This window comes from Eumetopias jubatus, unplaced genomic scaffold (assembly GCF_037043125.1).
Source record: "Eumetopias jubatus isolate StellerSeaLion01/CBP00866 unplaced genomic scaffold, mEumJub1_p1.0 scaffold_4, whole genome shotgun sequence".
Lineage (NCBI taxonomy): Eukaryota > Metazoa > Chordata > Mammalia > Carnivora > Otariidae > Eumetopias > Eumetopias jubatus.
Genome location: NW_028274810.1, coordinates 100454251 through 100478870, shown reverse-complemented (window position 1 = coordinate 100478870; position 24620 = coordinate 100454251). Strand labels below are relative to the sequence as shown.

Here is a 24620-nt window from a genome sequence, read left to right as displayed (position 1 = left end):
CTCCCCTCACTTTAAAGCCTTCTCCTGCTTTTTCTTCTTTGCACAGAAGTCGCGCTCGGGCTGCCCGCGCGCTCGCAGCAGGAACCAGGCTCCAGGCGCTGGCGCCGGGGCCGCGGGAGGAGGCGAGTTCGCTCCCTGCGGCGGGCGCGGCCCGGGCGCCCCGGCCTCCTCGGCCCCGGAGAGCGGCGGCGGCGGCGGCGGCCTCCCTGGCGCGGTAGGCAGCGCCGGGCACGGGGAACCGGGCGGGTGGGGGTCCGGGAGGCGATCGCGGCACTCGGGGACCGAGTGGTGGGCGCAGGGCCGGGCGCTGGGGGCCTGGTGGGTGAGGGTCCCGCTGGGGACCCGCTAGGGGTCCGCGGGGAACCCTTCTCTCGCCACAGGTCCCGGCCGAGGGGGCCAGGGCGCCGCCCAGAGCCGCTGCGGCTGCGGGCGCCTGCGGGTCGCGGCGGCCCGGGGGTCCCACCTGCGGTGGCGAGGCAGGGCGGGGGTCCCGGCGGCCGCGACCACTGTCGCGCCCGGGGTTGAGCCTCGGCTGCTGCAGACCCGGGGAGGGGACCCCGGGCGCGCGGCGGCCCCCACCGACTTCCAGGTGCCCGGGCGCCCCCGGGCTCCGGTCCCGCGGCTGTCCCCGCGGCCGAGGCGGGGGCACTGACCTGCCCCTCCCACACGGGGGCAGCGCGACCCTGCTCCGCGCAGTTAGTTTCGCTTTTCCCGCCAGTCGGGAGCCGGATCTGCAGCGTGGCCCTACTGGCCCCCTCGGGGCTCCCCTGCCCTGCCCGCCGCGCCTCCCCCGGGGAGCCCGCCGGGGCGACACCCCGGGCGGCGCCTCCCTCTCCGCCATCCGGGAGCCGCCGCAGCCTCTCCCGGCGACCAGGGGGGAGCCGAGTGCTGTGTCAGCAGATCGATTGAAACAGAAAAACCAGAGCAGCCTGGGTCGGTCGGTGGCACCGCGGGAAGGGTCAGCCCGCGGCCAGGGTGTGTGGGGACTTGGTAACTGTCCTGTTCGAGTTCAAGGCAAGGGCTCCTGGAATGCTAACTGGCCCCTGGCGCGCTGGCTTGCCCTGATGGGAGACTGCAAGTGAGTGTGTGAGTGAGTGTGCAGCTGTGTGTGAGAGGTCTGGCGACCGAGTGTCTGTGTGTCTCTGAGCCTGCCTGTGTGCGTGTGTCTCAGCGAGTCAGGGTGGTGTGTCTGTGTGAGATTACGTGTGCGTGCAGTGTGTGTTTCTGTGTGTCTGGGCATCAGTGAGTGTGTGCCTGGGGTGTGTGTGTGTGAGTGTGTCTGTTCGGGGTAAGCGTGCGTCTGCGAGTGTGTGTGAGTGTGAGTGTGTGCCTGGGGTGAGTGTGTGTGAGTGTGAGTGTGTGCCTGGGGTGGGTGAGTGTGAGTGTGTGCCTGGGGTGAGTGTGTGTGAGCGTGAGTGTGTGCCTGGGGTGAGTGAGTGTGTATGTGTGTGTGTGCCTGGGGTGAGTGTGTGTGTGCACCATCTAAGGTAACCTGGCCATAGGGCTGCTAGTGACCGAGAGCTGCTTACCTTGACTTTCCTCGTTTGGTTCTTTCTCAAATGTGGGCTGTGCAGACCGGTCGCCCCGCCGGTGCTAGCTGAGGAAAACACAGGCTCCTTCTCCTTCCCTCTCCTCCTCTCTGAAAATGCACCGGGCGGTTTGGGGGTGAGTTGGCAGGGGCTGCTTCCTGAGTGAGTAATATTTAATTAAACACTCCAGCCGGTAGCATCAGAAACTGGTCATGAGCTGAGTTTTAACAGGTGGTGATGGTAAAAAACGCCATCCCTGGTGACTGCAGATCGGTGTCCTTGGCAGAATTCTCTGCTGGGGCAGGACGGCACAGGAGGGGGCCCAGAACTTCATCCCTGGTTGCTGGGTGTGAGGACAGCAAGCATTCCTTCTCGGCCCTATTCCTCTCTGATACTCCCCCTCTGGGTGGTGGAAAGTGCTAGATTAAGCATGAGGGGCATAGACAGGCTTCCCTCTGCTGAGGCATCACGGAGCTGAGGGAAGCCCTGTCTTACTTACAGGGCATCTATGTAGGCCAAGCTTTCCCTTCCCGGCAGAGGCCCGGAGAGGGTGGCTGACTTACACACTGCAGAGCCAGGCCTGTGGACCGTCTCCAGAGCCCTGGCTGTTGCCCCAGGTTACTGCCTCTGGTGCTGAGGTCATGGGCCAGGCACCTCACATCCCCCCAGCTGTAAGGTGATGGACTGGATTAGATCATTTTAAGCACTTCTTGTTCTCTTACTGCTTTTCCTTCTGCAAAGAGTACTTTACCCAGGAGAGAGAGCTTGCCAGTGGGGAGGTGTGGAGTGGCCCAGTGCAATAACTTTATAAATCCTTTTCTTTCCCAGCCTGGCTACCACCAGGGAAGCAGAATCAACCACAGTGGTTCTGACAGTCACGAGCCAAGCAGGGGCAGACCTGGCTTCAGGGAGGTCGGGGCTATGGGGAGATGGTGGGTTCTGGGGGTTGCACGGCTCTTAGGAAGGAGTGGTCCCGCCAGGGGCCCTGGGTGATGTCACTGTGTTCCTGGGTGAGACTGCATTCCTTGGGCTGCTCCAACAAGGTTGAAACCACCCTCCAATGGGCTCCTGGGGCTGCCTCCTGAAACACTCTGGGCCCCTGGGCAATCAGTGTAGAGGTTTCGTTTCTCCTCTGGAGCCTGGGAACAGGATGGGGGGTGGGGGGGTGAGCTGATGGAGGCCAGCGCTGCCCCTGCTCACTAGGGACAATGGAGACTGTGCTCCCCTGGCTGGGCCTGGTCCCCTTCTTGGACCTTCCCCATCCTGGGATGAGCAGAGACTTGCCCACTGATGCGTTTTCACATTTAGCAAAACCTCCAATTCTATAGTGTTGAGAGTTTTGTCCAGGAATTTCACACCAGTTCTTTGCAAGAAATAGCTTATGGCTCATGGGCATAATCCGTTTATGTTTTGGTGCCTGAGGAGTTTGAGAACGAGGATCTTTATCAGAGAAAAGCACAGGGCAGGTGCAGATGTGCCTCTGTACGCCTCGGGATGTGTAAGCCTGTCCCTACCCGACAAGCATGACTGATGAAATCCACACTTTTATTTTGGACTTCCCACATAGCGCTTTCCCTTTTCCCAGGTAGCTGATAGAGTGAGTCCCTCCTAATCTAAGAGTCAAAGTCCAGCTCGTAGTCAGGTGCTAGGCGTGTCGTGCTATGTGCTTCCCAGGCGTGACATTGTTGGATGTCATGATGATGGTGATGGTGGCGATAGTAGGAAGTGGTTTTATAGCCTGTGTTAGCTCCAGGCTCTGATCTGAGTCCTTGAGACATTAACCCTTGTACTTTTCCTAAGAACCTGGGGCAGCGAGCAGGTTCTCCTTCCATCCACCTCCTCCTGGGGTTGGAACGGCCAGCTACACAGCTTGGCCAAAGTCTTGCTGCTACTGGGTGGTGGAACGGAACTCTAACCCTGATCCTGGTGCTTAAGCTCTCTTAATTAGTATAGTATGCCCCCCTCTATCCCCTTGACCTTTTCTTCAAGAAGCACGTGCTAATTTTTTTAATGAAAAATGTCTATTATTACGGAAAATTACAAATATATAGCAGAGCTGGGAGAAGGGTATAAGGTTCCCCCACCGGCTTCAAGTGTCAACGCATATACACACCCTCACGCTCACACACCTCTGTATACACCCACGCACGTGTCCACACACGCGTGCACACACTCATGCTGGACTCTTCTGAAGCAAATCTCAGACATGGTATCACGTCATCTGTAAGTACTTGCTAAGCATTTAAGCGAAATCTCAAGTCTCAGAGAGGTAGACTGACGCCATGGGGGGCAGGTTGGGGTAAGCGCACTCTGCCTGGCTTGGACTTGAGGGTCCTTCCTGGCTGTGGCAAGGGGAGGATGGCTCATTGGGAGATCTGTCTTGCTGCCGCCGCCACCACACCCCCCGGAGTCTTTGGGAGGCTTCTTGCTTGTTTTGTGTTTTAAAGTCCTGTTCATTGCTCAACATTACAAATAAATGAGTCCACTGGTCATGAGACAGACCACATCAAGAACAGACCTAGGCTCCCTGTGGGCCCCCCTTGGAGATGGGGAGGAGGACCTGAAGGCACAGCCCTGCTTTGCCCCTCATCGAGGCTGGGCCTTGGGTGGGCATGGGCATTCGAGATAGGGCCTGGGCGGCAGGGGATGTGGAAGTGGTTTGTTAACAAGCTTAAACTTAACCAAGCTTAATCGTCTTGATTGAAGTCCCCACGGTGCGGGTAACGGATGGAGGAACGTGTAGGCGCCTGCCACCCTTGGGAGGCGGTGGGTGGTTTGAGCCCAAGACTCAGGGCATGTGGGACGTAAATGCCACGGCGGGGTTGGGGGCGGGGGGGATCCAGGATCTACCTAGTGACAAGTCTTGACAACTGCCCCAGCTGTGAAGAGCCCTTGCCAGACAGGCTGCCGTGGCCACACAGCTCCTGGCTCTGCTTTCAGGCCTGCGATTATTAAAAATGTTTCCTTGTGTCCTGCTGCATCTGTTTCCCACTGGTTGGGATGGAGGCTGGCGGCGTTTTCAGGGTGGAATCCACAGGTTGGGTAACTGTTTGGACACGGGGTGTGAAGAACTGCAAATGTCTGGGAGCCTCCTGGCCAGTTTGGGGGTCTGAGTGGATGGTGACCCTAGAGAGAGGGCTGGGGGCCAGGGGCATGGAGGTGCCTTGAGCCTCTCCCAAGGTAGAAATGGTCTATGGATGTGTCCAGATGGCAGCTAGGCCAGGGGCTCTAGAGAGAAGCCTGGGCTGGAGACAGAAACTTTGGAACCCTCTTTCCAAGGGGATCAGCAGAAGAGCATCTGGCATGAGATGAGGTGTGCCCGGGAATAGAACCCTTGTTCTGGCGTTTTCATCTAGAACCAGGGGAGAGACCCTAGTGCTCCTGCGTGTTCCGCCTGTGACAGCGAGGGTGTGTGTGGGGTCCCCACAGTGGTGCCAGGCTGCCCAAGAGCCACGTGGGAAGGCCTCTCTTGGGTTGGGGGTTTCATACTTACCTCTCGTTTTACCGTAAAAGGCACGTGACATCACACCCCCCATCGTAGCCACTGCTAAGGGCGCCGCGGGGTGAAGCGCATTCCCGCTGGTGTGCGGCCGCCACCACGTCCGTCTCCCGGGCTCTCTCCGGCCTGCAAAACTCGAACTCTGTCCCCATTAGATGCTGACTCCCCATTCTCCTCCCCCAGCGCCTGGCACCCTCCATTCCGCTTCTGTCTCTGTGGGGTTGACTCCTCTAGGTCCTTCAGATGCATGGGATCCTACGCATTGTCCTTCTGCGACTGGCTTATCTCACCCCGCGTGATGTCCTCAGGTCCGTCCGCGTCGCAGCCTGTGTCGGAACGTCCTTCGTTTTTAAAGCTGACTACTACTCCCTTGTTTGGAGCTACCACATTTTGCTTATTCGTTCATGTGTGTGTGAACACTTAGTCTCTTTTTTTTTTTTTTTTGCACTCCCTGAGGGCACAGGCTCCTGGGAGGGGCCTCGCCATGGGCTTTTGGGGTGCTGGGGGGTAGAGTGCGGGTAAACCCCATAGGCTGCTGCCCTTCCCCCCCACCCCCGCTCGTCAGACATAAGGCGAGGCTGCCTGTGGGAGCTCACAGGGCCCAGGGAGCCTAGGTCGTGGGGTGGACCCCTTGGTCACTGAGCCCCCAGAGCTGCCCTCGGGGCAAGAGGATCAGCTCCTCCAGCATCCTGCCTCCCACTCGTAGGTCAGTACAACTGGTCTCCACTTCCTCGCTTCCCTGGCACTTCTAGATCTTTCCAGGAGTTCCTGGATATCACTGGCCCAACTGTGGATACTCACTGACCCTGCTGCTTTGGTGCCATCACCCCTCCCCAGTGCTTAGAGAATTCTCTGCACCAGCTGCCGGGAGTCCTTCCCTCACAGCACCGCCGTCTCTCCCCTGCTCCCCACTTCCCCACCTCCCACCCCCACCCCTGTCCTTACAGCTCTCCCACCCACCCACCTCCTGATGTCCCTCATAGCCTCCGTCCCCTGCATCTATGTCTCGCTGACCCCCAACTCTGCCCTCCCACCCCCACTAAACTTTTAAAACCTGAGTTCCACATGTCTCCCTCCTCCCTGGCCCGCTGGCTCACGTGGTGTTCCTGCGGCGGGCAGCCGGGCCTCCACCGTCCACCCAGACACGCAAGCCAGACGCGCACTCCCCCGCTCGAGGCGCCACGGGCCGGCTGGCCGGCGTCCTACTGGACTGTGGGCTGGGGGGTGGGCAGGGCCAGGCCACGTGGGTCTCGCTCATCCCTCTGTCCCCGGTGCTCGGCACACACAGTAGGCTCCTACTGGATACCCGTTGGACGGATGGGTGCGGGCAGGGCTGGTAGTGCTTCTGAGCAGGGGGCTTAGAGAGACGGGAATCCGGGCTCAGGGGCGGTGGCCCAGACCCAGGCTTTCCCTCAGAGCCTCTGCCGCCCTGACCACACAGTGTGGCAGCCACTTTGTGGGGTGGCCGTGAGGTCTCGGGGGTGACGTGCTCTAGCGCTGGCCACAGTGCCTAGTCCCGACGTGTTGGGGGTGGTGGCATCGTGTCCCCCACAGACCCGCCCATCAGAGAACCTGACTGCCGAGTTTACAATTTGCAGACTAGAATTTCCCCTGTGACCCTGTGGGAGATCCAGAAGTCCAAAATAAGCCTCCTCTCCTGAGCTATTTTTGGACTGCTTGTCATTCATTCTCCCATTCACACATGTATTGAGCCCCTACAGTATGCAGCCAATCTGCTGGGCTGGGGATGCAAAGGATGAAGGGGGGGGTGTCACCCTCAGAGACCTGTCTGTCTAGTGGGGGAGGCCAGCCCGTCTCCGGTGATGACCTTCCCACAGGGTGTGGTGGACACGATGCTGACCAGGAGAGGGTCGGGGGAGGTAGGTGGGCATTCCGGGTGGAAGGGTATCAGGTGTGGGAGGCGAGCGTGGCCTGGCGTGTGGCCGGGTGGGGGCCCCAAGGACACTGGGAGGGGGCCTGTGGGGAGGGGGCCAGGGCACAGGGTGCTCTGGGAGGGTGAGCTCTGACGTGGTCTCCTCAAGGCAGTGGCTGAGGGGCGACTCTGGGGCGACTGCACGTTTGGGTCTGTCGTCTTTACCCTCTCGGCCATGGGTCCCTACAGCAGGATGGCCTCCTCATGGTGGACACAGCCTCCTGTGCTAGTCACTAGTTTGCCCAGCACGCATTCACTATAAATAGCCAAGTTTTGACCAGGGAGAGCGTTCTGGGCACAGCAGAGCTGGAGGGGGGTGGGTGGGGGTGCTGGGAAGAACTCATTTTCCTGCAGGATGCCTCTCACCCTCCAGCCCAGATGGGGGAGGTGGAGATGGATGGAGTGTTGGGGACCTGGGGGTAGGCAGACGGGCCGGGCTTAGGGGCCCTGGAAAGCCAAGCTGGATGGTTTGGATGTAATGGAGGAAGAAGGGCACACACAGAGCTCAGGTGGAGAAAAGACAGCTTTGAAGGGCCGGTCACAGAAATTCAGGCATCGTGCTGGGCTTGGAGCCCAGTGAGTGACAACGGACCGGTTACCACCCGGAGGCTGGTGGGTCCTGCTGTGCTTCTGGGCTTCCGGGCACTACACGTGCATGAAGTCAGTCTTCATATTGTCGGCGAGGCCTGGAGGGCGGTGCAGCCCCATTTTACAGATGGGAAGACAGACGCTCAGGGCCACTGGGCCGTAAGGGGAGGAGCTGAGAGCCCAGCCCTACAGCCTGGCTCCCGGGTCTACACCCTTACCCACCCAGCTCTGCCGTGAGGAAGGGGGAGAGCAGCAGAAATGAGTAGGAACCTGAGAGGCCAGAAGACCAGTTATCACGGTGGCCTGATACACTGGATGCGAGGAGTCACTGAGTCAGAAGGGGCCCCGGTTTGTGGGGATACAACCGCACCCCCAGCAGAAATGGGATTGGTGGCTCAGTGGAGAGGCCTCTTAATATGCTCTGTGCTACTGACTGTTTTTTCTTAATTGAGGTGAATTCCATATAACCTAAAAGGGGCCATTCTGAAGTGAACAGTTCAGTTGCATTTATTAGTACCTTCACAATGCTTTGTGACCCCGTCTACCTGCTTCCCAACATTTTCGTCGCCCAGATGGAAACCTCGTACCCGCTAGCAGTCACTCTGCGTGCCCCCTCCCCCAGCCTCTGGCAGCCACGAGGCTGCCTTCTGTCTCTATGGATTTGCCCATTCTGGACATTTCCTATAAATGGAATCATCCACTCCAGGACCTTTTGTGTCTGGCTCTGGCTAATTACGTTTGGCATGGAAGGTTGCAGTGTTTCCTGAATAGAAGCTGGATTTCCCTTCCTGGCTCACTTGGGGGCCACTTGGAGGTGGGGACAGCTCCCTTCAGACGGCTTGTCTGAAATGCTCGCCTCCAGCTGTAAGCACCTGCCTTCTCCCCGTATCCATTGCCGCCGAAGGCCCAGCCACTGTCCTGCTGATGGCCATCTTTTTCATTGTTTTAAACTTTTTCCTTTTAAAATGAATATCTGATGATGTCCACTCCCTTCTTGAGGCCCATCAACAGCGACGCTGCTCTTAGGGAAAATTCCCAAACCTGTGACGTGGCCTTCAAGGCATGACCTTGTCTCAGGCTTACTTGATGTCGCCACCCCCCATCTGGATCAGCAATGCCACATGTGTCCCCACGTGGACTGGCTCTGCGGCCGGGGGTCAGTAACTCATGGAGCTTCTTCTCTGCCAGGCCACATTTGCTCTGTGTCCACCCTTGACTGGGTCAGCGGCACCCTGGCCGTGGGTCCTGCCTCGGGGGCCCCCTCAGAGCCACGGTGCCATCACTGTGGATGGGGTAGGGGGACAGTTTATAGAAAGGACACCGCTGGGTTGCCCCCCGCGTGGGAGAAGACCCCAGCTGTCACACCTCAGGGGATATTGGCTCTTCCCTTGTTGGAGCCCCCGACGACTTCCCCCCCCCACCGCCTTTTCTTCCCGTTCTCTGGCTAACGTTTCAGTGAGGCTGTCTTGACTCCTGTCTGCTCGGAGTCGGATTCTTTCAGAAATAGTGTGAGCATTATGAGACGCTTGCCGTGTGTCAGGCACTGTTCTTGCTTCTGTGGCTGGATTCCTAAGGCTTCAAACAACCCGAGGAGTCAGGTTTGACCTCCCCCTTTCCAGATGAGGGGAGTGAGCTTCCGAGACGTTTTCTGAGTCACTGGAGGGGACACGGCCGCGTGGGTGATAAAAGGCTGGCCTGATTCCACAGTCTGGGCTCTCGACTGTGACTGATGCACACACGGGGGTCATTTACCCCTGCTTATCGCCAGGCCTAACGCTGGAGGCGTGCGAAGCAGCCCGAGGCCCTCAGGAGTCTGATGGAGCAGGTGTGGGCAGGAAACACTAGCTGACGGTCAGGTGTGCTGGGCAGGAGGGTTTGTGCTAGGCTGGCGGGTGGGGTCTCGTGGGGGGGGGGGCAGGGAGGTAGGGTGACCCCAAGGAGGAGGGACTGGCCATTAGGAGGAGGATCACGGGAAGGCTGCTGTGTATCGGGGAGGCCTGGAATGCCAGGTGCAGGGGGTGGATAGGAGGTGCCCTTGCATCCCTTCCCTGGCCCATTCACCCCAAAAGCTGTTCCTAAGAGGCACAGGGACAAACTAGAAATTTTTGTCTCCATCTGCCTCCGCCTCCTTCATGGAACACTCTGGCCAGGTCCTCTTAGGAGTCCAAATCAAGCCCCTAGTCCTTCTCCTGGACACGCTGGGGGCTCTCCCGGCAGACCATTAACCATCGGCAGTTTGGCTGCGGGTCTGACCAAGTTTGGGGTTTGGGGCTGGGGTGATGCTGCACCTGTGGGCTGAACCTCTCCTGGGGTGAGAGAATGGGGAGGCTCTTTGAAGCTCCTGCACCCGCCAGAGCTAACTTCCCGCCATTGGAAGGCCACACGGGCAACGGGCCGCATTGGTGGGATCTGCCTGCTAGGTTGATCCCAGGGAGCCTCATGTGATCCTGACATAAAACACAGGGTTCAGAGGATGGCAGGGTGAGGGGCCCTGTGCCACGTTCTTGGGGCACCTACGTGGATTTCAGGGGGATAAGCCCCTGGACAGATCCAGAAGATCTGGGAATCAGAAGCCCTTTGCTTAATTACTCTGAGGTTGGGGGGCAGGGGGAAATCTGTGAGGGTTTTTGCTTGTCCGAGGGTCTTCGCAATTTGGAAATTTTGAGAAGCTCTAATGAGAAAAGTCATCTTACCTTTGTGAAGCTTGGAGGAATCATTCTAAGGGGCAGCGCCAGTGTGAAATATGTTTAATTATGTATGAATTATATATAAATGTCAGGGTCTCTTTGAACCAACTTTCATCGTCTTTGGAGAAATGTGGTGTTCAAAAAGATAGGTATTTCCCCCCTCTCCTTCCAGATCTAGCCTGTTGGGCCAAATTTGAGCTGTTTTGTGTTTTGTATGTTTTGTCCTCCTGCCCCGTACTCCCCAGGGATCCAGCAAGCCTGTCTTCCTCACCACTGTGTCACCCTTGGGGGTGTCTAGACATCTCAGGATAAAGGTTTTTTTGTTTTATTTTTTTAAAGATTGTATTTATTTATTTGGCAGAGAGAGACACAGCGAGAGAGGGAACACAAGCAGGGGGAGTGGGAGAGGGAGAAGCAGGCTCCCCGCTGAGCAGGGAGCCCGACACGGGGCTCGATCCCAGGACCCTGGGATCATGGACCTGAGCCGAAGGCAGACGCTTAACGACTAAGCCACCCAGGCGCCCCATGGGTTGTTTTTTTTTTTAATTCCTTCATCATTCAGCCAACATTCGCAGAATGCCCAAGCTGTCCAGGCTGTCATGGTGCCTACACCAAGGGAGCGCGCAGACAGCACCGACCCAGGCGACCATGTCCGAGCCAAGTCCTAAACTGAGACCGGATCCCCCCATCCTTCAGGTGGCTCACCACCCCTGAGGTTTTGCTCTTTGCTGTCTATGTTAACGTGCATTTTTTTAAGTGGAAAATTTGGAGCACCTGCAGGTGCAGAGACTGGTCTCATGAGCCCCACATGTCCATGACCCAGCGCAATGGTACCACTGTTCATGTGTCTCTTTACTGTGCACGGGGCACCCTCCCGTCTGGAAAGGTCCTGCTCAGGGGATAACATTGAAGCCCCAGAAAAGGCCAGATGGGGCTCTTGTGCTTTGGATGCCACATCCCCTGGCCCTTGGTTTCATGCAGAGCCTGGGCTGCCGTGCCAGAATGGGAAGATGCGTCATTTGAACCAGAGCAGTCTGACTTTGATCTTTTTTTTTTTTTTGGAGGGGAGTAGGGTTCTGTGCGAGACCTAACTTTTGGGGAAAATTGAACTGAAAATAAGTTTGGGGGCCACTGTCCTAGAAGCAGACTAGGGGGTGGTCTTCTATCTCCTCCTGTTGCCTTTGCCCTTCCCCCAAAACATTTTGGTGAACCGGCAGGAGTAGATCAAGGTCAATGTCAGGCCAGGCAGGATGGTCCTGCCCCGACTTGCTGGGTGTTGGGCACGAGATGTGGCTTGATGCGCCATGTGTTGGGTGTTAGGGATGTGACCTCTGTTTTCTTTCTGGGAAGGTGGGTTTAGAGCCTCCGTGGGGAACCAGATAAAAGAGCTATGTTAGGCAAAGTAGAAAAATGGAGTTGGCTTTCGCTGCCTAAGCCAGAGATTAAGCAAGCCGTGAGATACAGGAGCCCTTGTGATGGCCAAGTTTTTTCCTTAGTGTCCTTGTTCCCCCCGAATTTTTAAAAAGACAAAGCAGGGAGAACCTAATTTTTCTGGGTATTATAGTGGGGTGCTGTCTCTTCAAGGCTCAGAGTGTATACAGCAGGAGCTAATGCAGGATTCTTATGGAGGTAAAATTCACATGCCATGCAGTTCACCCATTGTAAGTGTCCACTCTGATGATTTTTAGTGACTGCATAGTTGGGCAACCAGCAGCCCAGCCTCGAATTCATGACTTCTCGCTACACCAGCCCGCTCTGCCGGTAGAAACTGGGGTTGGCATTGGGGGGTTGCAGTTTCTAGTCTTGTGAGCACCGGCACCGATAGAGATAGCACTGTCTTGGAGGTTGCTTGGGTAAGCAGCTCATGAGCTGCATTTTGTGAGGATCAGACAGTCTCGCACCTTGTCATCTCCCTGAGCGGCACAGTCCTGGAAAGCACCTGTTGAAGGCTGCCCAGGCAGAGTTTGGGGCTGTTCGGAGGATATAAAGGGGAGGTGACCAGCAGTAGTGCGTGCTGATTGTCCAAAGCCGGGCCAAGGCTGTGTTATGTGTTTCCCCAGTGGACTGTGCACACTGACCACCTTTTCCTCCCGGGTTTAGACCAGTTTGCTTACTGTTTATCGAGCACTTACTATGTGTCAGTCACCATGCTTGGCACTTTCCATGCATTAACTTATGTACTGCTCCTGTGAGAGCCCTGTTAAGTGGAGTTGATTATGCCCATTTTACAGATGGGAAAACTGAGACCCAAAAAAGTCAAATAACTCGCCTGGGATCACACAGCCAGAAGTCAGAAGTCAGGCCGGATGCAGACCCCGTCCGTGCTCCGAATCACTGCCCCACGAGGCCTCTGAGCATGTAGAGGCCCGTGATCTGGTGGAATGGGGAGTGGGGTCAAAAGGCAGGAGTTACTGGGTCACCACACCGTGTTAAATTATGTGATTTGGGTGTGCCTGGGGTGCTCTGGGGGGATGAGACCTTTCTGGAGGAGAGAAGCCTTAGCCAGGCAAAGGAGAGGGTACAGGAGGGGTCCCCAGGTAGAGGAGGTGCCAGAGCACAGACTGGGAGAGAACTGGTTCCCGTCGGCCTGTCCCCACTGTGTCTCGCTGGTCAGCCCTTAGCAGATGCTCAGCGGAGGCTGAATGAAAATGTGTTATTGGAGAGGCAAGATCCTGAATCTTGTGTTTTCCCCCTCAGGAGTGACCAAGACTACTTGACAATGCCCTCAAATGCTCACTTGACATTTTCTCCATCTCTGCTGGGCTGTGAGTAGATCCGGCTGTGTCCACTGAATCCTACCTCCCCTGCCCCCTCAAATAAACAAAACAAGTTGGCCAACTGGGAGAACTGGGGGGGCTTCCGGTTCTGCAAGCAGCTGTCCTGGAGCCCCTCCTGAAGGGCCCACGCCCCAGCATCTTGACCCCCACCACCCACCTTCTGCACGCCCAGGGGGGTAAGAGGCAAGAGCGAGGTTTTCTTTTGGTTCATAAGCAAAAGGAGAGGGAAGAAATTAGGGAAGTGAGGGCAGGACCCCGGACACTTGCTTCTGCTTGTTGTCTAGTAAGTCACGAAAGAATTCCAGACCATTACTATCTCATCCCCGAGCTGCCCTCAGCCAGACTGGGACGGAGGTCTTCTTACATCGTCTCGTTTTTCTCCAAGAAAAATCAGCCCACAGCATCAGACTTTAATTACCTTCCCGAGGGACACTTCCTGTGGGTATTTCTAGTGACAAGTGGCTGAGGTCATGCTCCTCCATAAAATTAGGGTTTTAAACTGGGTCACAAACTCAGATGCCCGCAGGGGCCGGGAAGGAGGCACAAAGGAAGCACCCGCTCCCGAGGACTGTGGCAAAGCGGAGTGCGTGTGGCCTGGGCCAGGGAGTGGCCTCTCCTACCCAGGGCAGTGGAGCCCGGTGCACCGTAGTGTCCGTTTCTCTGTCCCCCTAAGGGAAGCCAGGAATCCAGGCGTTTTTTTGGTTTGTTTGTTTGTTTGTTTTTAATATAGGCAAATAACTTAATGGGTTTTTTGTTTTTTTAACTTTTTTTAAAGATTTTATTTATTTATTTGAGAGAGAGAATGAGATAGAGAGAGAGAGAGCATGAGAGGGGGGAGGGCCCGAGGGAGAAGCAGACTCCCCACCGAGCAGGGAGCCCGATGCGGGACTCGATCCCGGGACTCCAGGATCATGACCTGAGCCGAAGGCAGTCGCTTAACCAACTGAGCCACCCAGGCGCCCAAGGGTTTTTTGTTTTTTAAAGAAACAACACGGAATACAATGTCTGAGCCCTCCCTGTACAGTGAGAGGGACAAGGCCAAGGAGCCCAGTGGGTCACGGAGCTTTGGGGCTCAGGAATCTGGGACTGGACCTGTGGGTGCCTGGCCTGGTCCCTCTCCACCTCCCCAGGCCGCCTCCTGGGTAAGGCAGCAGGGCTGGAAATCAAGTCAGCCAATTCCACTGCAGCAAGAGGGACAGAACCTGGAGGGACAGAGCCCTACAACAGTCCTCCACCCACCGTAGCTCCTGATGAAAGGCGCCTACTGCAGAGTCCCCACACATTGCTGCCTGTTGGCCGCCAGACCCAAAGCACGTCACCCAGATCGTCCCCGTGATCCTGACAGTGCTCCTGGGAGGTTCTGTTGCCCCCATGTCACAGATGAAGAAACTGAGACCCGCAGGCGTTCAGCTCACTGGATGCAGTGGGATCTGATTCCCGAGCCGGGGCTGCTCATCGCCGCGTTTCACAAAGTGTAAGGAGCGCATGCTACCCTCGACCTGGCGCGAGCCGACGCTCCCTCACGTTTGGCCGCGGCCAGGGCATCACCTGCGGTGTGGGGGACATCGGGCCACCCGCTCCCCTCCTGGCCGGGAACCTCGAGAGCACGGGCGGGACCGCGGCGCTGCTCACAAGCTTGCTGACTAATTCCCTTTGCAAACGGTTCAGTTTCACATGCTTGAGTTTCCAGTAACTACGTGGGTGGATTTGTTTCATTTAAGGGGAAAACAAAACAAAACAAAACATGGAGGGGGTTTTCTTTCCCAAGAAGAGGACTCGCCAGTTATGGGTTTAGTGCATGCAGCTCCGGGCGTCCCGGTGCGGTTCCGCTGCCCGCGGGGCCTCTTGGCAGGCAGACTCCAAGGGAGAAATTGCTTAGTCATGTACAAGCGGGGACCAGGTGTGGGAGGTCAGAGAGGTGCAGCGGCCCCGATGCTCTTCCCCACTCAGCCCTGCAGGCGGCGGGGGGGGGGGGGGGGGGGGATCGGTGCCAGGTGGGACAGCCGGCCTCGCCCACCGTGGGACACCACCCTGGGGGACCTGGCCTGGGAAGGAGACACTCCCCAGCAGGCCCAGCCGCCTGCTTCAGGTGAGTTGGAGAGGGTGGTGTGCCCAGGCACGTTAGAGGCCGTCCCCAGGGGACACAGGAGGGGTGGGTGTGGGCGGGCGTGTCTTCCCGCACAGGCTTGACCAGATACTATTAGTATGCTGATTTGGCGAGGGCACTGGCCATGCAGGAAAGACGTTTGTGTCAGCCTTGGGCAGGATCGTGGGGCCTCAGCTGTGCCAGGCGTGACCCCTTCAGCTGCTGTGGAGGGTGAGGGGGTGAAGGTTGTGGCAAAGGGGCTGATTGATGGAGGGGGTACCTAGGGGGTTCGGGGCAGTTGCTGTTTACCGAGAGATTGGGGACTGTTTGGGCATCTTGGAGCCCATATGCGTCCCATGGCCCCAGGACACCAATGCAGCCCTGTGTGATGTCTCTGGTTCACGGCTTTCGCCTCTGGAGGAAGCCCCCTTGGGAAGCCGTGTAGAGTCTGGGTGTGGGGGCTGGAACAGTTAGGAGCCTGGCTTGGGAGTCAGGTGGAGGTGGCTGGAGTCCTGCTGGGCTAGCTGCGTCTGTGATCTGGGCCTCGGTTTCCTATCTGTGAAACGGGGGTGTAAGAGTACCCCATGGATGGAGTGTGTTGACATGGGTGAACCTAGGTGCTGTCCTTCCTATAACTGGGATTCAAGGCTTGAGGTGGGGTGCCTTCTTGCTGCGAGGGAACATGCCTTGGAATTTATAATCTTTAGTCCTGGCCTCGGAGAACTTGCTTGGTGTGCTTTCTGGAAGGGAAGAGGGCAAATATACAGTTAACTCTCCAACAATATCACGTTAGGCAGAGGGTTATAAAGGCAATGAGAGGTGAGCGAGTTCTAGAGTACTTAGCTGGGATTCGGAGTTTAGTCTCAGCAGGTGAATCCAGGAAGGCTTCCTGGAGGAGGCGATGTTAAAGCTGAGCCTTAGGATGTGTAAGAACTGGAGAGGGAGAAGGAAAGGAAGAAGGGAAGAGATCTGCCACTGGCGGATCTTAGAGGCTGTCCGTATCCCACACCACCAGGAGCACAGGTGGTGCCCAGTGTGTAGTAAGTGCTTAATAAATACCCTCAAAATCAAGGGCTCCGGGATTTTTAGTTTAGATATTTGGGAACCTATTTTTATAGTTGTTTTTTTTTTATAGATGTAGAAACTGAGGCTCTAAGAGGCCAAGTAATTTGTCTGGGACCCAGGCTGGAAGCTAGAATCAAAACTCATGGCCTTCCCAGGGCGAGGGCTGAGGGGTGGAGGGTCTGTGTGTGTGTGTGTGTGTGTACACAGGAGGGAGATCTTCACGTCATCAGGTGGGAAAAGACCGTTTCAAAGCCACATGCAACTGATTTCCTGTGGCAGGGGAGCCCCTGCAGTTCCACAGGCTTCTTGAATGGGTGCCTTTTATTCTTCATCGACCCTCCCTTCATCCCACATGTTGGCCAAAGGCCTCTGTGTGCCAGGCTCTGTTCTGCCCTGGCGGCTGAGTGGGGCATGCGGACGGCAAACACAGACGCAAGCCAGGACTGAAGGGGAGTCCTGCCTCTGTGTCCTTGCCCTCCTTGGGTTTTTAAGCCCATGCTATTCTGGAACTTTCCAGTACCCTGGGGGCCTGCCCCGGAGAGCCCAGGCTGGGTAAGACAGGGTGACTGGGCGTCCCCCAGGAGCCAGGAGAAGCGGGGTGGCCGGGCTCGGCCCCTGACAGCCAGGTGGGGACCACAGGAAGCCGGTGCATTCACTCCCTTTCCGGGCAGGTTGGGGAGACATGGCGTTTGTTCTGGGAAGCTGCGGCGTGGGGAGGGATGGCGTTTCCTGTGGCCTGCTGGGGGAGGGGCTGTGGGCCTGGGCTGCTGGCGGGCGAGGGGTGAAGGTGGGCGAGGGCACCGGGGCCACGGCCGCTGTGCAGAGCGGGGGGCTCCGCCACCCCCCTCTGGTCGCTCTCCGGCTGCCCGGCCCTCCAGGTTGCCGCAGGGGTAGGGGGGGACAGGGGCGGGAATGGGGACAGGGTCCTGCCCCTGTGGCCCACGGGGCGCCCCTGCCATGCACCTTCCAACCTCCGCTCTCAGGCTCCCCGTGCCCCGGGAAGACCATGAGGTTGGATTCTGGCTTCTGACCTGGAGCCTCTTTAACTCTCACGTTCCGCATCTGTAAAAACTCACCTTGCAGAGTCGCCGCAGGGGCTCCGCAAAGCTCGCGGGGTGGCTGCCCCATGGACAGTGGGCAGTTGTTTGCTTTATTCAGAGAACTGTTCCCTGGCACATGCGCCATCCGGGAGGCTCACCCCATTCCGTGCAGGCTGGGGATGCGGCCGGATGAGGCAGGCGCCTGCCCCGGAGGATTTGCTGTCTGTGGTAGGGACGGCCACTTGAGCTGTAATTACAACATGGTGTGACCAGAGCAGGGAAAGCTAATAGGAGGGCCCCCCCCCCCCAGCCCAGGAACCCAGCCTTGGGGAGGGTCGTCCTGTGGCAAGCCCTAAGGAGTAGGTAAGGACGGAGAGGTGGGAGCCAGGGGGCAGCATGGGGAGCCCAGGAACACCACGCGGGCTGCAGGTCGGTGTGTGGACCTGGCGGGCTGGCCAGAGAGGAGGCAGACGGAGGCCGGGCCTCGTGTTGCTCACCGTACCCGTGGAACACGCCCCCCGTCCCTACCCGATGGGGGCTTCACCTCATATGCTACCCCTAATCTGGGGCCTTGAAGTGCAAGGACGGGGGAGGGGAGGTCGGGGGGGTGGGAATGAAGAGAGTCCCAGGGGCCCTCCTGCTCCACCCACTCCGTGGGACCCCACTGAATTGAGTTGAGGCAGAGGCGGAGACCGTCTTGGGTTAGAGGCTGCGGGAAGCCGCCTGGCCTGCAGGGCTCATGTGGAGTGGGGACATGGGGCAGAGGGGGAACTGGATGGGGGCGCCAGGGGGTGATGGGTTTCATGTGGCTCCGAGGTGTGGGGTCCGTCCAGTCCCGGGTGTGGCTGGTGTGGTTTCGGTGGGGGAGTGATGTGGACAGGGCCCCCTCTCGAAGGGTGGGGCTTCACAATCACTGTCCAGCCTGGTGGTTAGAGACAGGTTCGCCCATTTTGAGAGAGCTCTGGAGTCCATACCCACTGGTCCTGCGGTGGCTTGAACTGCTGGCCTTGGGTGGGAAGCTTGTCCCCAGGCCTCCAGCCCCAGACTTCCAGGGAGGACCCTGGCCGGGTCTGGCCCTGGGCTGGCCCCCTGCCTGCCTGCTCCTGGGGTCAGAGGCAAGACACCCTCCTTTTCCAAAACGTGGAGGGGAATCTGGACTTCCAGTCCCCCTGGGTCAAATGACTTCTGTTGTGACAGCCAGACTCACCTGCTCAGGACAGGGCCAGAGCCCCCTGCCAGGGATCCCAGATGTCCAGGCTGGTGTCTCTTTCTCGCTGTTTCTGGGCACCTCCCACCCCCGACCTTGGTTTCTTTTTGCCTCCCTCTTCAGTTTTCATAGCAGAAACTCCTTCTGCAAATACTTACTGAGCACCCGCCACGTGCCAGCCATTGTTTTAGGCAGGGGGTTACAGCAGAAACAAAACAGACCCGAGAGGGATAATCAACCCTTGTTGTCTCTGGGGCAAGGGCCGCCCTCTGTGTGGCGGGAGCATCTCTATCTTGTGGGTCTACCTGCAACCCCTCCTCCCTCCCTCCCTCCCCCTGCTGGCCTTTAAGCTACCTCACCTGTCCTCCCCATTGCCCTTTACAGATGTGGGTATCCCTGCTCCCTTGTCTAGCAGGTCTTGGAAGGTCCTAGAGAGCCAGGAGACCCCTTTGCATCTTGTTGTTCCAGAGCACTCGATAGATGGGGCCCCTTGTACCCAGTGGGTTTGCCTGCTGTTCCCAATTTATTCCTTGACCCTCGGAGGAAGCGTGTGCCCACCCCCTTACGCTTTGCGAGTATTTCAGGCAGTGGGGCAGGAGAAATGGCTCACCCCACGTCACTGAGGGGGCTGGGGATATGGAGCTGGGGCTGGTCCCCATGCTCAGTGCCTGTCCTGGGGGCTTGTGAGGAAGCCAGGAGGCACCGCACCGTGGGGTCTTGAGAGATGTGGTGGGAGTCGCTGAAACTCCCCCCAGGGCAGACACCTTGGTCCTAGCACCGTGGCTGGGGCACCATGAAGGCTCAGTGGGAACTTGTCGAATGAATGAATGAATGAGCTAGCCGACCTTTTCACCAACAATGGAGAAGTTAGCGTCTTTGATCCAATCAGCTCATATTCCGAGGTTGCCTGTGGCTGTCTGTGTGTCTCCATGAGGGGAGGGGCTCTGTCTACCAGGTTTGGCAGCCCCGGGTGCCTGAGACAGTGCCTGGCACATGCAGGACTGAATGGGCCAATTGCTTTTCAGACTTGGCTTGATCCTGGCTGTGGGGCTGACCACACTCCCAGGTGGCTGCCCCCCACTCCAGCTGATCATGACCTTCCTTTTGAAGGTGCCCTGAAAGATGGGCTCTGTGTCTCTTATTTCCTTGGGGGTGGATTTTTCATTTATGTCGCTGGTACCTGCTCTCGTGGCTGGTTGAGGTGGGATGGAATTATGGGATGCTCTGCTCATGAAAGGTTGGTGTAACTGGGAGGGGTCACCCCCCCCCAGGCTCCAGCAGAAGACCCTCTCCCCCTTTAAAACAGGCATCTTCTCCTCTGCTCTGTTCGCATCTCGGACTCCCTGAGTCTCTGACCCACTCCCCAGGCCAAGGCAAGGGACACACTTTGGCTGAAAAAGGCATCAGTGTGCCTTTTTCAGGTGCTGGAAACAGCCCTGTCCCCCTTCGAAACTTCTCCTCTGACCCCCCACCCCCACACCTGACAAAAGCCTTTAAACCTTTCTAGTTCAGTCTGCAGAGGCATCCCAGGTGGTTTGCATTCCTAGGGCTTAGCCGATGCTGTAAGCATGTGTGTGGTGGAATTTCCAAATATCCTGGATGGCACAGGGTGGCCTCCAAACCCCGGGGGGCGGGGAGGGCGGAGAGCAGACCCCAAGTGACTTTTGTATGCGTGCCCTGACCTTTGGCCATCACCTTGGTACTTGCCGGGGAGGTGTCTGGGCAGCTCGGCTCTGCAGACCTTTGAGGAACACTTACTATTCAGCCAAACGTGGGTAGGAGGGCCGTTGGAGCCATGAGGAGCCGTGAGGAGCCGTGAGGGAGGCAGTACTATGGCAGCTCATTAGTACTGTACTTGATCACCTCTGAGACCCACAGAGAGGAAGGGTCACCTTTTTTTTTTTTTTTTAATAAGCTGCCGACGGTCACCGGACCCTGCCGTGGACTCCAGGACCAGCCTGATCTCGGCGATGTTAACCGTGAGTCATCCTGAGTCATGAGAGACAGGATGGGGGCATGGGACTGGCCAGAGGCACGGTCGGGTTCACGGGGGCGGTTCGTTCAGCTACGGTGGGTAACCTGGGTGGCAGTTCCGGGCAGAGTGGGGCCGGGGAGTGAACAACAGCAACAGCGAGGTCCGTGCTCGCCAGGTGTGGTCACAGCTGGGCTCTGCAGCCTCCAGCGCAATCATAGAGCAGCCACGAGGTGTCTGTTGTGCAGAAGGGCAGAGCCATCCTGCGTTACGCACACCTGGGAATAGCAAGGGGCAGGGGCTTTCAGCACCTGCTCCCCTGAGCTCCCATCCTATGCGGGAGGGATGTGGTGGCTCTTTAGGAATGACCCAAATCCCTGGGGCTTAGTCCCTGGTGCCTGAGCTCCTTCTTTGCCTTGGACCCGTCTCCGTGGCTTCCCTTTCAGGAGCACTCGGTACGAACCAGGCACCGGGACGCGTGTGTACCATCGCCTAACCCTGAAACCATCCCTGTGACACAGATAGAGTTCTTGGCCTCGTTTTACAGATGGGGAAACGGAGGACCAGAACATCTCAGGTCCTTGCTGGGGAAGGGGCAGAGCTGGAATTTAAACCCATCTGTGATGTTCACAGGTTTTCCGTAGATTTGCGTTGGTTTTTCCTCCCCAGTTCGTATGGTGACCTGACCAAGTCCTGACCGATGGTTGAATGAGAGCAGGTGTCTATGACTAAGGCCCAGGGTGACAAGTGTTCCTCAAAGCTGTAAGAGAAATGGCGTAATTCTTGGGGAGAGGTGTGCTTACGGGGTCCTGGGCCAACATTCTGGGGAGGCCAGGACCACCTCTGGTTCCACCCAGGCTGAAAACTGGCAGAATATTCCAGAGGGCCAGGAGAACCAGAGTAAGGTGGCAGGTCATTGTGCTGTGATCAGCCCTGCTCTGGCCACTCCGATGGTCAGCAGGAGGTGGAGGGGCAGCTGTGGGGACCCCCGTGATGGCGGGGGAGTGCCGTGTTGGACCATCAGACACCTCCAGCCCCCCCACCCCAGCCCCCTTTCCTTTGTCGTCTGGCTGCGTCAGACGTCTGGGCTTGCAGGGAGGTTCCTGAATGGGCCTTGGAAATAGGTCACTCCCTTCCCGTGCTGCCGGCACTGACCCCCGTGTGACCTTCCCCGTGGTGACAGTGTCTGGCTGTCCCTCTTTGATGCTGTCTGTGGAGGGGCCGCGAATGTCTGGGGAAGGTGCCCCGCCCCACCCCACCCCCTGCTCTGGCCTCGAGGACCTCACCACCTCAGCAGCCCCTCCTCCCCTCTGCCATACTGGAAAGGGGAAATCCACACTCCTGACCCTCTGAGCATCCGACCTTTTCCTCCATGAAGTGCCCTGGCTGGGCTGGCAGCTCTGACCGTCTGGATGGAACAGACCAGTTCCTGCTGGGCTGGAGCTGACGGGGATGGGCGGCTCCACCAGGCCCCTCTCTGGCCCTCCAGCCCCTCTGCCTAGTGCTCAGCAGTGGACGTTCCTTCCAAAAAATCACTGGGGTTTTTCCATTTCTCCCCCTGGCTGGCTTGGGGAGCCGTCCCTCAGGGCCTGCAGGCGGAGATCACGGTGAATCTTGGAAGATGCTTCCACGTAGCCCGGGTGCCGAGGATGACCCCAAAGGTCCCTGCTCGACGTCTCCTGATGCCCAGAAGGCAGTGCTGGGCTGCATTGCCCCCTTCCCTGGGCCTGGAGCCCTGTCTGCCATGGAGGGCTTAACTTGGGCTTAATTTTTAGTCTTGGGATCCAGATGTGCACAAAGCAGAGAATGGAGAACACCAGACCCATCTCCCCTCGAGGAGGTAGTCTCTTTCTCATAGCTGGCTGCCTGTGTCTTTGGGCGCCTAGGGCCCTGCTGGGCAGATTCTGGGGAAGTGGCCTTTGCAGATCCGGCCTCCATGAGACGAGGCTGTGTCCACACCACCGATGCTCCTGCTGGGCGTCCAGTGGATGAGGAGTCAGGGTCTGCTGCGATGCTCATAGATGGGGGTGCCGTGCCGCGTGGGCCCTCGGAGCCGTGGGCTGTGGGCCTCCTCCCTTCCTTCCTCCCTGTGGCCGGTGGGAAGTTCGGGGGGAACTTTCCTGCAGGAAGGAGAACCAGGATTCAGACCCCAAGGCAGGGGGTCACGTGCAGGCTCGATGCGCACCAGCCGGGGGTGGGGCACCTGAAATCCAGCTCCAGAATCCCTCATCGGAGCACCCTGGTTGCTCCATTCAGGGACAATTCCTGGGGGTTTTCTCTGTTTCTTTTTCCTACGTTTTTTAGGGTGTATCTTTTATGCGTGCCAAAACAGGGGACCAAATCCCGGTGGATAATCACGCCTTCATGCTTCTCTTAGCAAGTTGCAAGTTGATGTGTTCGATGCAGCCGGGATGGGCTCGGGTGGGCAGCACTTGGTGGACCCACTGCGGGCGCGGCGCCGGCACACAGTGGGGCTGCGCATTTCCTCACGGCGACGAATTGTGTGCCGATTAGCTGCGGTCACATCTGCTGCCTTCCTCTGCGGCGGGTTCCACCACCATCCCATTGCTCACCACGTAGTAGGTCCTCACGGAGGTCTTGGTGGGGAACGTGGGTTGTGTTCGGTGCTGTTTGCGCGTGCCTTGCCGTCCTCTGGTGTCTCTGGACCCAGCCTCAGAAGGGCCCGCTTGGAAGGGCTTGGGTCCCGGACACTGTGTCCCCGACAGGGAGGCCAGACGGGTGGGGATGGGGCAAAGTCAAGACAAAGGCCTGGTTGTGCCCTCAGAGAAAACCCAAACCTGGTTTCCCTGAGGCTGGAACAGCCAGCGCCCGGCCGCCGTGTTCCCATAAAGGGAACTTTGTGTGTGGCTCCCGGTGGGAGGGGGAGGTGGCCAGCCCCTCCCAGCACCCAACTCCCCCCCCCCCCCCCCCCCCGGGAACGGGTGTGACCGCCTGGAAGGCACAGCCCACTGTGATGATAACTCCTGCGATCCTTAACCTCTCTGAGCCGACACCAGCCAGACCGTCGCGTTTGGGACAATCGGTCTGTTCTCCCAGTGTCACGGGGCCAGCATTGTCGGATCCAGACCAGACACATTCCTTCTTGGAAACCCGAGTGGGTGGGGGCGGTAGGGATGAGGCTGGGGTGGGAGGTGCCCTGTGAGTGGTGCTGTGCCAGGCGGGCAGTGGGGGGCGGTGGGGGGCTGCTGGAGTCCTGTCTGGAAGCCCAGCCACCTTCCAGCTGCTGCCCTTGAATGGAGGGCTTGTGTGGATCCTTGAAGTTGGGACCCCAGGGCTCCGCGTGTGGCAGCTGACGGAGCCTGCTTCTGCTCCCGCTGCTGACTCGGGGTTTTCCAGGAAAGAACAGCCAGTGCAGGCCGAGGAAAGGGGCCAAGATTGTCTCCTGCTGCCTGGACACTCGCCTGCCCTGCACACTAGGGATGGTTTGGGCTCTTTAGAGGTGAGCTCTTGCCGTGTTTGGAGACTGGGTTCTCAAGGAATGAGGGGGCTGGAAGGCAAGTGGGGGCAGGGAAGCTGCAGATCCGTTGGGGGAAGTTTCCAGAGCTGATAAGGGACAGAGAGGGGGATGCCTGACTCCACCTTCTGGAAGGCGGTCCATGTAGGTAGCATTTCTGTGGAGCTTGGCAGTGTGGAAGGCGGCACCATAGAATGGAAGGAGCTGCTCACTCATTCTACAGGTATTCACTGAGCACCTACTGTGTACCAGGCCCTGGAACATAGTGGTGAACAAGACACCTGCCCTTATAAAGCAAGTATTCTCACTGGGAAACAGGTCTTAAGCAGATAACCAAGACTGTCATCGGAAAGTGCTGTGGGGAAGAGCTGAGTCCGGCACGGGGACTGGAGTCCTGGGGGCAGAGAATGTTTGCCATTTAAGGTAGGGTAGCTGGGGGGCGCCCGGGTGGTCGGTCGTTCAGCGTCTGCCTTCGGCTCGGGTCATGATCCCAGGGTCCTGGGATCCAGCCCCTGTTCGGGCTCCCTGCTCCGCGGGAAGCCTGCTTCTCCCTCTCCCACTCCCCCTGCTTGTGTTCCTGTTCTCCCTCTCTCTCTTTCTGTCAAATAAATAAAATCTTTAAAAAAAAAAAATAAAGTAGGGTTGCTGGGAAAGGCCTTTGTGATGAGGCGACCTTCGAGTGGAGGTCTGGTGGAAGTGAGGGTATGGCCACCCGGGTACCCAGGCCCAATGCACCTGGAACCATGCAGAGGGTTTGGGATG

General features: G+C 58.1%; 1 protein-coding gene across 2 annotated transcripts in view; it reads left to right on the top strand.

Moving 5' to 3' along the window:
* The first annotated feature begins 204 nt into the window (after positions 1-204).
* Positions 205-24620, top strand: part of SPSB1 (splA/ryanodine receptor domain and SOCS box containing 1) — a 67411-nt gene continuing 42995 nt past the window's right edge. Inside the window, exon 1 of one of the 2 annotated variants that reach the window (XM_088022620.1) lies at positions 205-214. The gene's annotated coding sequence lies outside the window, so the exon portion shown is untranslated. Of the gene's footprint in view, positions 215-20329; positions 20391-24620 lie in introns of those variants that run through there. The other variant, XM_028108619.2, reaches the window with a different exon arrangement.